This window comes from Anguilla rostrata, chromosome 7 (genome assembly GCF_018555375.3).
Source record: "Anguilla rostrata isolate EN2019 chromosome 7, ASM1855537v3, whole genome shotgun sequence".
NCBI classification, from domain to species: Eukaryota; Metazoa; Chordata; class Actinopteri; order Anguilliformes; family Anguillidae; genus Anguilla; species Anguilla rostrata.
Window position 1 is genome coordinate 17,827,609 of NC_057939.1, and position 12,741 is coordinate 17,840,349.

The 12,741-nt window shown below is 44.7% G+C and overlaps 1 protein-coding gene across 4 annotated transcripts in view; it reads right to left on the reverse strand.

The window, feature by feature from the left end:
- cacna1c (calcium channel, voltage-dependent, L type, alpha 1C subunit) overlaps nucleotides 1–12,741 on the reverse strand; it is a 231,996-nt gene that overhangs the window by 184,993 nt on the left and 34,262 nt on the right. The gene's annotated exons all lie outside the window — the stretch shown is intronic.

A 12,741-nucleotide genomic window follows, 5' to 3' on the forward strand; every position in this document is an offset into this window, starting at 1 on the left:
GACAACTTATTTGGAACCAGAAACAGTTCATGAACCTTGGCTTGACTACACTCAACAACTGAGACCAGTCAAACAATAGTGGGCGGCTAATTGCCTTGGCCACAGATAAAATGGATATTACGGGTAACCACTCTCCCAATTCAAGGAAATATGGATGATTTTATAACCCAGTTATGAGGTGTAAGTGACTATGGGTTCCTAATGGGCATGTACTGTAAAGAACCAGCAAGCATGATTCAAACAAACATGGCAGTTGGAACAAACATCTCACATGGCATATAAGGCATATAAGAGAACCAAATCTGAAATATTTTCAGCGCACAAGACTCTAAATTTAACTTGCCAAAATGTTTGCTAAGAAACAAACAATTACATTTGAGGATAGAAACCTAGAATCCTAAAATCCTAGCCAAAGGCCATGTGTAAAGAAAAGATGAAACTAAGATGGCGTTGCTATTGTGATACAGAAGATCTTTGACATACCACCGCATTTGCCTCAGAACAGGTGCTGGACACACAGTCCACCATCATTAAGACGACTAAAGTTGAGGCTATGGCTAAATATTCTCTACTGGACTACCCCAAGAGAAAGACGGCAAGTTTAACGGAATGTCAGACTGAATTTTCCACAATGCAGAATCCGTCCTATTCCATAAGTAGTTATTGGAAACCTTCCACGCCCTCAGGATGCTTTGTGTCTCAGAAAAACAAAACAGCCAGGACCAGAAACTGTGAAGAATTCCAGTCTGAACACTTCAGCTAATAAACACTCCAGTGAAAACACGCTCATAAACACAGGCTCCCGAGCCTCAAACGCGAGGCTGAGGTCAATGGCAGCATTTACACTACAATCTAGCACCCAGCTTCCTGGTGAGGTTTGCCAAGTATAGGAAGGGGTGGAGCGTGCAGGCAGATGGCTGTCAACAGGGACAAGCTGCTTCTGCCCTGACAAATTCTGCCCCTTTGGGCCCTTACGTCTGAGCCCTGATCATGTCTTTAACGTCTGGGTAACACATTTAAGGAAAGTGTTGCCAATTTTCCCCCTGCACTCAGAGTTTTATGGTCACTAAACATGTAAAACTGGCTTTAATTGAATTCATTACTCAAATTGTTTGGGAGAAAATGCATTGCTGTGAGATTTAATTTGGTTTTTAGTCAAGCAATTTACAAATGAAGCACTTTACATAAATGCATACACACACACACATGTATGCACACACAAACTCTCACACATATACACACACATGCACATACACAAACACACACACAAACTCTCATTCACACACACGCATGTGCACACAAACACACACTCAGTAATTTCCAGCCCAGACTGGCAGTCGTGGCAACTTTACAAATCGATTGGCACACTTGATGGACAAACACGGACTTGGGGGAATCGGGTAAAGAAACATCCCCACCCCCGGCTTCTTATTAAAGCTCGGCCACGGACAAGGACAAAGCACCGTCCTCAAGCCAAAATAAAATCAACACAGTAATTCACTCCTCGCCCCGACACCATCCTCCGAAAGGAGCAGCCTCTGAGGCCTACGCTTGACCTCATTTCACAACCTCCAAAAAGAAAAGGCCCACGTCAGAGCAGCTCCTGACTCTAATCGCTCATCCTGTTTGAGAAAACCTGATCTCCATTTCAACTGCCTCACCCTCTCTCTCGTTCTCTCTCTCTCTTACAGCAAGCCCCTCTCCCATATGCTGCCATTTTCTATGGACGACATCCATGACATCAGCAATCACCAGTCAGAATCATGCGTGGCCTTCTTCTTTTTGGAGGGAGGGCTGTAGATGGACAAAGGTGAGATATCCAGTTACTGTAATTGCTGTACTGCAAAAAACTTATCTTGTGGTGGCAAATTCAAACCGTAGCTTGAAAAATTTGAAAATATAGAACAGTATAGTGTCCATGATTTTCATCCATCACTATACAACACTTGAAATTTCTCTGAATAACCTTGAGCTTACACACGCAAGCACACACACACACAAACTCGCATACACACACATACACACAGCGCTCACACAGACAGAGCACAATCCAAAATAAATCCAAGATCTTCACCCATTCTCACAAATCTGTACCTGAGCCTTAAATCTGTCACCATGCCCCAGTCATTTCAACACATTCAGATGGGGAGGGAGGGGGGCAGGGAGCATACTTGGTGTAAAACTGCATACTTAATCCTAAAATATTGCTCCCTGCCCACACCCCCACAAAAGAAAAGAAAAAAATACCACTGTGCTGACTTCTAAACCCAGATGTTAGGCTGTGAGGCCTACCACTGAACATGATACCTCTACATGCTGCAAATCTACATTTTATGCTACACGTATACTACACGCTACACGTTGAAACAGAGCATCCTCACCTTTAAGGAGGAGGAAAACTGCACAGCGCTAGTTCCCTTCCTCCAGTGAACTAGCGCTGGAGCTAGATGTCTGGGACTCAGATTTCTCTGAGAACCTGACAGCCCGTCCAACATGGGGGGAATGGCAAACACCATCGGACCGCAATGATTTCCACTTCAATTTCTAGTCCCCTTCACAGCTGTGAACAGGCCCAAACAGCAGAGCGAGGGCAAGTGCCAAGGCCTTCCTATGAGTGCCACAGCATAAAGGCGAACTGACAAGAACCATCACACAATCAGGGAGCCATTAGTCAGCAGCATGACTTTAGGCAGCAGCACAACAGCACAGGGAAACCCTGGGACGTTCTATAAAGAGCTAATGGCGTGTAACGGGGGGCTACATTGCCCCCCCGCCGCATTGGAAGCGAGCTCTCATTGGCTCTTGGTCTGTTTTTGAACGAGTGGGTGAATTAGCCGGTGAGACGTGGAGCCACAATGGCGGCAGGTGCAGCAGCAATCGTCCAAAAACTCTTTATCTGCTGATCCCCCCCCCGCTCACGTGCGCCCACGCTGACCCAGACCTCGGTATCTGTATTCCGGGTGCACGCTGTGTTCACCTCCAAGGCAGACCGTGATCCCGAAGAATCCGCGCCCATCCCAGCACCACGCATTTGCGGGAATGGAGCTGGGGGATATAGCACAGTGAAGATGGTGTTCCAGGAGGGCATCGGTAATCGTACAGTAAACATGTCCTCCCCTTTCGCTAATGCATCACACTTTTATCACATGAGTGCACACAAGCCTGTTTAGCAGATCAGTGCCGCAGAGGTTGAAAAAAAATTCAGAAGACCATCTGTAGCAAGCAAGATGAGATGAGGTTTCACCATAAATGTGTATACATTCATGCCATCATGTTCTGAGGAAGAAATTCATAACTTCACCAATGCGGTGGATTATGCATTATCAATACAACAGACATATTCAAATGTCAGTTCGGGCAAAATACTGCCATGGGACGTATTTGATTATTATTGTTGTCAAAACAATACTTGACCTCATACATCACTCATGTGAAACACTACCTCTGTCAGCATCTCCTATTGATTTATCTCAGAGATTTAATGGGAGAACAACCTGTTTCAGTTTGTCATTATTAGCCAGGCCATTTTTCCCCTGGAAAACAAGAGCAATGGGCTCACTAAAACAAAACACACAGACCTCGATTCCATCAACATTTTTCCTTAATGTTTAATGTAACTAACAAATATATGTTTTAAAAAAAAGCGTTATAGACAAAATGTTGATTGAATACAGGACATACTATAGCGCAAAGCAAAAGCTTTAGAGGGAGAAGGTTAGATTCAAGGATGTAGGAGTGGCGGTATGAGCTCACTTCCGCCGAACGAAGGCACTCAGAGCGCCACTGCGGGCTCAAGTCATCATCAGCCGAGGAGATGCGGGGCCTCGGGGAAAAAATACATGAAGCCCTGGACCGCGGGACTGGTAGCGGGCCCCACACGCTCTGCGCATGGAGAAGGCAGTTATTAATAACCTCTTCATTAATATTCATCTGCAGAGATGCGGAGGCAGAGTAACCCATATTCTCTGCAGGGGCGAGCGAAAGAGCATGATTCCCTCAGCAACTGCTGACCGCCTCCCACCCCCCTCCCCCCACTCCCCTCTTCCGCTGAGCACGGGGGCCACGGGGCCAGCGGGGTACAATAAAATAAAATAAAACAAAACGCTTCACCCACTTGCTGCGATGCACTCGAAATTCACTCGGCACTCCGTGCTCAGTGCCCAACACCAAAAAAACGATGTAGCTCCACCGCGGTCGCTACGTTTCTTTTAATGCATGCGGTTTGAAGGCCTGCACACCCAGTCCTGGGGTTTGGGGTTTGATGATTTTTTTCTTCTTCTCATCTCTCCTCTGTTCAGTATAGGATAGGGATGTTAAAATAAAAGCAGGAAGAGAGAGCGGCCTGTCGTGTGTAGCACTGCGTGGCCCACAGGACGCAGAGTAATCGCTAGCTCACAGGCGGTCCACGGGATATGTGCATGCTATTCAGCAGCAGGGCTCCCGCTGCGCAGCTGGAATAGCATTTTTTCTCTCTCCATTTGCTATTGGTAGGGAAACACATTTATCTTAGACATTTAAATAACTACAACTTCTTAAATTCTGTGAAAATCATTATGACTGCCAACTAATACAGGCCGTTTAGAATTCACTATTGCACAAATAAAGCAAATAGTTGCTCTGAGTACTCGACATGTAAGAGCTTGTGTTTTAAAATTAGCCATAGAATGTAAACTCAAGATTCTGACCATGTTTTAAAAAGGCTGCATTAAAAAAATTCACCTCCTAAATAATCAGGCAATGTTTTAAATATAAATAAAAAATATCGAAATGTGTAGTAAACGCTTATCATATAAAATTTTACATGACAATAAACACCACTAATTAATGTTATTACTTTAATGGGAAATCACCTCAAGTTGGTCACAAATAGAATACACAGCTATAACTGCTGCCCTCGGGAAAGGGCCTGGTCATACAGTAGATTTCAGCAATTACACAACGCGTTCATTTGGCTGCCAACCAGAAGTACTGAATGCATTTTCCAGTAAATAGAACTCATCAAAGCTTTAGAATTTCCTAACACTTCATTGCTCAAACATGAAAAACTCATCTTGCTCGCGTGCCTATACGTGACACACCATACGTGGCAGTGTGGTTTGCAGATACAAATTTGATTATATAAATGTAACATACTCGCACATCGCTAACTGCCACCAAGTTTTTCTCTCTGAAAATGTAATACTGTTCGACACTGGAATCAGCCTGTACTGGTTCACTCAAGGCCAGTGGTGTACGACGAGGACCAATCTGTTTCAGGATTCTGTGCCAACTTCTGCTCTGATCAGCACAATCATATCTTGCTCTGACATTTGTATAAGCACCAGCTACAGAACATCCCGCACGTATAGTCTAAGGACTTTACTCTGCTGAACTACAGGAGTGAACCAGCGTAGTTTTTAGAGCCATCAGAAAACCAAATGTAAGACAACTGGTTGAAACAAAAACCAGCAAGCAGACCGTCCCTGCAGGACCGGAGTTACACACCCGTACTGAAGGCTCTGGGTTAAGGTCAATGCGGCCCTCCAGGCCCGGGGTTTATGATATTTTGGCTCTTGAGGGCCTACAGTAGGTTGAGCAGTCGATGATTAAGCCAAGATTATAATGAGAAGCATGTGCAGCAGACTTTAGTGGAAACCTCTGTATTTAGTAGTATCAAAAGTGAATATTCCAAAGGGAGCTTCTGGCTGAAGCTTGATTTGTGTTTACATCTCAGTAAATATCCACATTTTCTGCTAACCAAAATCCCATTCAGGCACAGGATGGGCCAGCTTACTTATCAGTCTTTACATGAAGTGAGAGACTGGTGTGAAACATCCCGGTGATCCCCCCCCCCCTTCAAACAAACAGCCCAGGAAGTGTTTACCTAACCCCAGTCTACAAGCCATGGCCATTACACAGAGAATCTGTATAAAGTGATACAGCATAAGCACCTGAATCCCGAATCTGTCAATCCCAAATCTGTCTGTACCAGGGACAAATTCAGTTAACTCTTAAGAGTTGGCACCTTTCACAAATTAGTCCAGTTACTGATTCAACAAGAGACTTGATGAGACACATATATCTGCACCACCAGGAGGCCGTGCATGGTTGTCTCCTGCCCAACCGACTCAATCCATTTCTGTCTCCATCTGGAACGGCAAGAATCGGAATCGTAAATAGAAGACATACGACGTCAATTCTCCATTAAAGCCGAGATAAAATTCAATTAGCCTGGAAATCCTGCTCTGTCACTCTCTCCTTCTCTCTACACCTCTCCCTCCTGCCGATCCTCTAAATGAGAGGCAAACGACTGCGCACAGTAAATCTTACGTGGGCTGTAAAGCAGATTTACTCAAAGTTGCTTCAATAAGTACAATAAACTAAACGTCTGAAGGAAATGTGGCAATTTTCGTTTACTGATGGAATATGTCTGATAATGGAAATCTCTCCTGGTAGGTTAAAATGAGAAGCGTGATTTCTCAACAGAAAAAAAGCCATAGCAAAAGCTGAACAAGATATTGAAATAAAAGCATTTCACACAATTTTAAACCGTATAATAAGTATTTAGGACGCTTAACAACATTGCATTTTTGACATCTTTGCAATATTAAGCACTAAAAATAATAAGAAAACACTTTTTTTGCATGCCCTTGCGAATAGCTAAAGTATCACTTCATGGTAAATAGCATTTGGACTAAAGCAGTGAAAATAGGTGAAGAATAAGTGGACCAGGTTCATAATCCATTGGAATGCTTGCAGCTCAAAAACATACATTTTTTTTAAAAATACTCAAATGTAAGTTCAACTCTTGTCAAAAAGGCCTGTTCATCTTTATATTGTCACAGATGAAAGCAAGAACACAGACAGGGAGATATACACACATGCATGGGTGCACACAGTCACTCACACTAAAACATACACATGAACCCACCTACGCACACACACTCACCCACACCCACACACACACACACACACACCTCCAGGGAAAGCATATGGGACCACAGCAATACAAGATCAAAAAACAAATCAGAGAGACCGATTTTGGGGGCGTTTGTGTGCATATGCTAGGCGGGCAACAGGCCATTAAAGGTGCCATTCCCTAGCGGAGCAGCACCGCCACACCATCTGCTGATCGAAACCCCGCCCCCACCCCGAGCCAGTCACGACCGTGGCCTGGTCACTCTCAGCCAATACCTGCGCAGAGAACGGAGGAGCCCTGGCATGGGAGCTGCAGACACTGCGCTGCCAAGCGCAGGGCAGCCGAGTCCTCACACACACACTCATCTTACACATTTTCATTCCAGGAACGTTCCCAGAAATTCAAGGTAAGGTTTCCCAAAGCAGAAATTTACCTGATTTATGTTATTTTTTTAAGCCCCAAAGAACATTGCACAAATGCAATAAGCATTTTTCCAGTCTTCTTATTCAAAAAAAAAGAAATTAAATTGTGGATGATCGTAAATTGTCAGTTGTCGAAAAGTCTTGGCATTGAAATTAAGAAACGCAACTGACAGAATTAGAAGACTTACATCGCAAACAGATCTAAAAACTTTTTCTCGCAAAATTTCATAATTATCAATGCTATCCATTTTTTCCTTGCAAACATTCCAATGTTACAGCTTTTACCCCATTTCTCCCCACACAGAAACCACCGCAATGTCGCGAGCAGCCATTGTCACGACCCGCTTCGATCCGGCCGAGCTACAGATACGGGCGAAAGAGATCTCAGCGCGCGCCCTGGGTGTCGATGCGTGCTGCTGCCGGGTTGTTGCACCCCGTTGGTATCGCAACCTGACTCTGCGCTCCGCAGAGGCTGACAGACTCCTCAGCGCAGCGACCCGCGGTGGGGGCGTGCGCTACCAGGGGGGGAGGAGCGGTCAGGGGGCCGGGTCGCTGGGCACGTGGACCGTCCCAGCAGGCCGGCCCCAGTCCCGGCGCACCGGGCCAACTGGCAGCGCTCCCGCAGGGCCGCCCAGCCGGTCACGCGGCACACCCAGCCGGTCAGCGCGGCACGCCAGCGTCAGCGGACGCCAGCCGGTCAGCGCGGGCACGGCCCAGCCGGTCAGCGCGGGCACGGCCCAGCCGGTCAGCGCGGGCACGGCCCGGACTCAGCACCGGGTCACGTGTCGCTCACATCAGACGGGCCAAAGAAAAACAGCGGATACGTTATCATCCGCTCTCATTCGACGAGCGCTGCGTCCAGATATACTTCGCACCCATTTCACAACAGACAAGGGTGGCTTAGAGCCAAACTGTCAAACTGCTCATCCGCACATCAGCGCGCCGCTCGTGCGAAGGGCCGGCCGGCACAACACGATGCCCTTCTTTAATATTTGATCCAACGTGGATTACCGGATTACGACGGGCAAGAGATTATCACGGGATAACCCTGGTGGCTACGCGGTAACAAGCTGGCTCTGAGGACCTTGTCCTGTCTCCGCCATCGGTATTCCAGAGCTAACAGGACAGATTGGAGGGCACGCTTTAGTTTTCTGCCACAGCACCACCTTGCGCAGAATATACATTTTTATCATCACCGTCACCATTTTTGGGTGCATGCCTTCAGTGGAGATGCAGCACATATTTAAGAAAGAGAGAGCCGGCCAAAGATCTGCGTTTCAGCGTGCGCCTTCAGCAAAGGGGGAGCACTCAAACCGCCAAGGCAAGCCGGGTCAGCGGCAAAGAGGGGGAAGGTTTCCTTAGCCCAAGTGGCTTGAAGTGCTATTCTGGAAAAAATTTAAACAAAAAACAGCCACTTCCTCTATACTGAGGCCTGTGTGTCAGAGATAGAGTCTGAGACACAGGCACTGATGTGTGACCCATTAACCCCTCAGTTAAACACAAATGTGCACTTACACTAAAGACCAAGCGCACCGGGGGAGAAGAGAGAAACATAGTTAAGCAATTTGATTGTATGTAAAGAATGTAATGTCTTTAAGTCCCTCTGGATGTGAGCAACTGCTAAAATGTAAATGAAAATAAGCAAATCTAAATGGTCTTACACCTCATTGCACACACATATAGGGCCGCTGTATACTGTTTACGAACACCACTTCTTAATCATCTGGCACATCTGATTATGCTCTTGTGTGGTCCAATGTGTATGTGCATCAAATTGATTTACTGTCAAGGGGGTGGCAGTACACTCATACAAGAGCTACATTCAAAAATGTGCTTTTCTAGTGAAAAGGGGTGCAGAGGGTAGTTCTCATGTTATAAATAAAGTCAAGTTAAAAAAAGGATTTCCATACTGACAAGAATATTTCCACTAAATTAAATATGTTTCGAGTGTAGGAGCACAGGTCAGCAGTACACTGAGTGTACGGTAAATTCCCACTTACTGTGATTCCTCTCTGCTTTTGCAGAAACTACATATGCTACAGATAGTTTCTCACCATTTGTGCTACAGACCTGCACTGAACTGTCAAACAAGGAACACATTGTTTTCCTGAAACACCCCGGCATCCATTATTATTTCCCCAAACAAGTTCCTTATAAACATTTAGAATGGAATGCCATCAGAGATGCCATCGGGTTGACACTATTTTAAGCAACTGTATGCCAGCCAAGTAGATTCCTCGGGCTGGTTCTGTTTTAGTTTGTGCCAGCAGTAAAGAATTCCTCTATGAAACCATGACCGTGATGAAATCCATGCCTACCATGGGGGAAGGGCTGAGTATCAGGTCCAGTCCACTAAGTACAACAGATTTCCACAGACTTTTTTCATTTAATTTTTATTTTTATCTTTTTAATCATTGGTATTAGCAGGTTAAAATGCCAAGATCTGGGTTCAGTAAGAACACAAGAACAAACATAACAATGTCTGAAGGACACTAAGCCCCTCTGGGTTTGCCAGAATTGCAGTTACTTTCTGTTCTAGAGTGTCACAAACAAATAATTCATAATTCACCATATGTAAAAAGGGACCGTCAAACACACTAACAGTGCAAAGGTGTTTCAGGCTGTTGAATTGAGACATCATCCAGCGATTTAATACATCTGGCTTAATGTTTTGATTGGAATTATTTGTTCATGGTGTATTGTTTGTTTCCCAGCTTAAGTCACAGCTAGCAACTAGCTAGCTTTCTTGATTTCTGGGTTGACAACCAAAGTAAGCGGATGCAAACCTAGTAAGAAGGTTCAGAGCTAGTTTTTAGCTCTCAACACAGTAATAAAATTGTGGTATAGCCCAATTAGAATTGCTTAATAAAGCATGATAATTGCATTCCAAGACATTGCATTCATTGTTTATGTTGTCCACCACTTACAATTATGAGTAAATTGGATTTTTAAATGGAGAACAGATTCTTCATACTTCATACAATCAAGAAACCAATTCTCTTCCCTTATAAAATATGTACTCACTTTTATTGATGATGAATAAATATCAACAATAAATATAATAATTGAAACGTAATTATGAATTACGTATAATGTGTGTATAAGGGACAGTGTTACGTTTGCGAAGACAGAGCCTACTGTAACAGTGAAGTTTGAGTTCATTTGCCTGGTGCCAGCATCCAGTTGAAAACACAGAGCAGGCAGACTTTGCTTATCTCTTGTTATGCCCTCAGAGATAAGCAGAAACGAATCTAAGAGAGACAGCGATGTCCCACTGACACCGAGCAAATGCAATTAATAAACATACATTTTCCTTCTGAAATATTAATTCTGTAGGATTACTGTATGTGCGCGTGTGAGTGTGCTATTTACTTTTGTGTGCAATACTGTACCTCGTTAATAATATATCAGAAAAAACATTTGCTCGCTAGAGTAGTAGGTGATGGATTAATCTAAGCTCATATATGTTTCATTACCCTTCCACATAAAGTAAATGTGAAATGGGGGGGAAAATACAGTTATACACTCTACCCAAACATTCTTTAAAAATAAAACAAAATCATTGTTAGAAATAAGTTTTGTTTCATACCAGCCCTTCAGTATTAGCCAATGGGAAGGTTCCTGGCAGTTGGAGGGGCAGGGGAGTTACAAAGGTAAGGTTTCAGTATATATATATAAACTATGTGAAAAATGTACAAAAAAAATCTGCAACTACAAAACATCATAATTAAAAAATGTTAAACTCATTCCCAGGCTGATAAAGACAAAGGAAAAATCTCTGGCCCCTTAAATCCATGACCCCTCCTATCCTCCCCAGCCTTAAAAAACATAAAGCCCCCCGCCCTGCCCTCGTCCATTACCCTCAGCGCAATTTCACAATCGGCCCTTCATCAGCTGATTGTGTGGTGCTCCTCAGAGGAGGCCGCTCACTGCCTGTCACTCAGCCACTCTGTCACTCTGCCACACCCCCATCCATCTCTGCCACTCTGCCACTCACCACCCGCCACTCGCCTCACACCCAACCATATAAAATGGTGATCATTCCGCAGACTATCGACAAAATGTGACCTGCAGCCGGCATCATTATTACCCCAATTTTCACATTTGTTCTTGAGCACACATCTTCACAGAGTCAATAGCTAATTGTGGAAGTGGATTAGGAAGACATTGAAGTAGACTTTGTTTTTTGCGAATGTCACAGAGGTCCTGGTTCCTCATTTTATTCTTGTGGTCTTCCACAATTGGAATATATGGTTATCGTTATCTCCGCATTAAAGGTAATGGAACCTAAAGTGATTTCAGTTTAATTTGACATTTCCCCTTGATGGCGCCAGGAATGCGAACTCTGCGATCCTAAACTCCCCAGACCGAGCGGTTGGATTAGTTACACAAGGTCCCTCGAAGCTTTCGTCCTAACAAAGGGACAGTGACCACATAAAACAATGAGACTTAAACTTGACCATGAAGGGGTTTAGCTGTGGGATTTTACCATGCAGAATATCACTACAAACGTGGGTTGGACTGGGTACACAGTGTGCAAGGGTACACTGTGTACACATGCAATGTGCTGCGCTCCTTCTCTAACCACAAAGCATTCAGAAAGACAAAAACCTCTCCTCGTAATACAAACGCAACGGATTAAGAGCGGGCCTGGGGGCCTTCCTGAGCTACAGAACACACCAGCTTGAGGAGAGGAGCAGATTTGATGATGATTATCTCGATCCGCCAATCAGGGAGTTAATCCTGCAGCAGCGGTGCGGTGCAGTAATGTGCAACATGCTCTGCCCCCTCTCTCCCCCTTTCTTCATTATTACATTTAATTATCTCGGATACCGGCAGCTCAGTCCTTTTCTGCAGGTGACCACCAGTATTCTTGGGTGGCACCTCAGTCAAAAAAACCACGCCCTTGACGACTCAAAAGAGATTAAACCACAAATTCTGAAGTTAAATTTTGGTTTTCTTTTTGAGGAAGGGTCTAAGTCCTTACACCATGTTTAGTCATTTACATCAGGTGAAGTGAAGCATGGCATGGCAAGATTTATCCATCACCATTATATGCATTTTGTATGCATATTCATTATGTGCATCTTATTTTCTTTTGACCACTTCACAATCTCTTCCCGATTTGTTTACGGTGAGCTCCTATGACAGGAATGTGGGGGGGCGAATTCAACATGGCTGTCTCCACCGTCACCCTCTCTCCTGGGACACCACCACAGCGGGACCACTGGCCGATTACCATCGCTCCCGTCACTGTCACGCAACACAACATCTTCTGTCACGCGCTCCCTGGAGCTTGGCCCTTCTCACACCGAGGAGGACCCAGAGATAAAGACTCCAAAAGCCCCGTTTCTCTCCTCTTAATTTATGCCTGTGTGTAACAAGCTAAATATGAACACTGTTCAATTATTTACAGAGCAC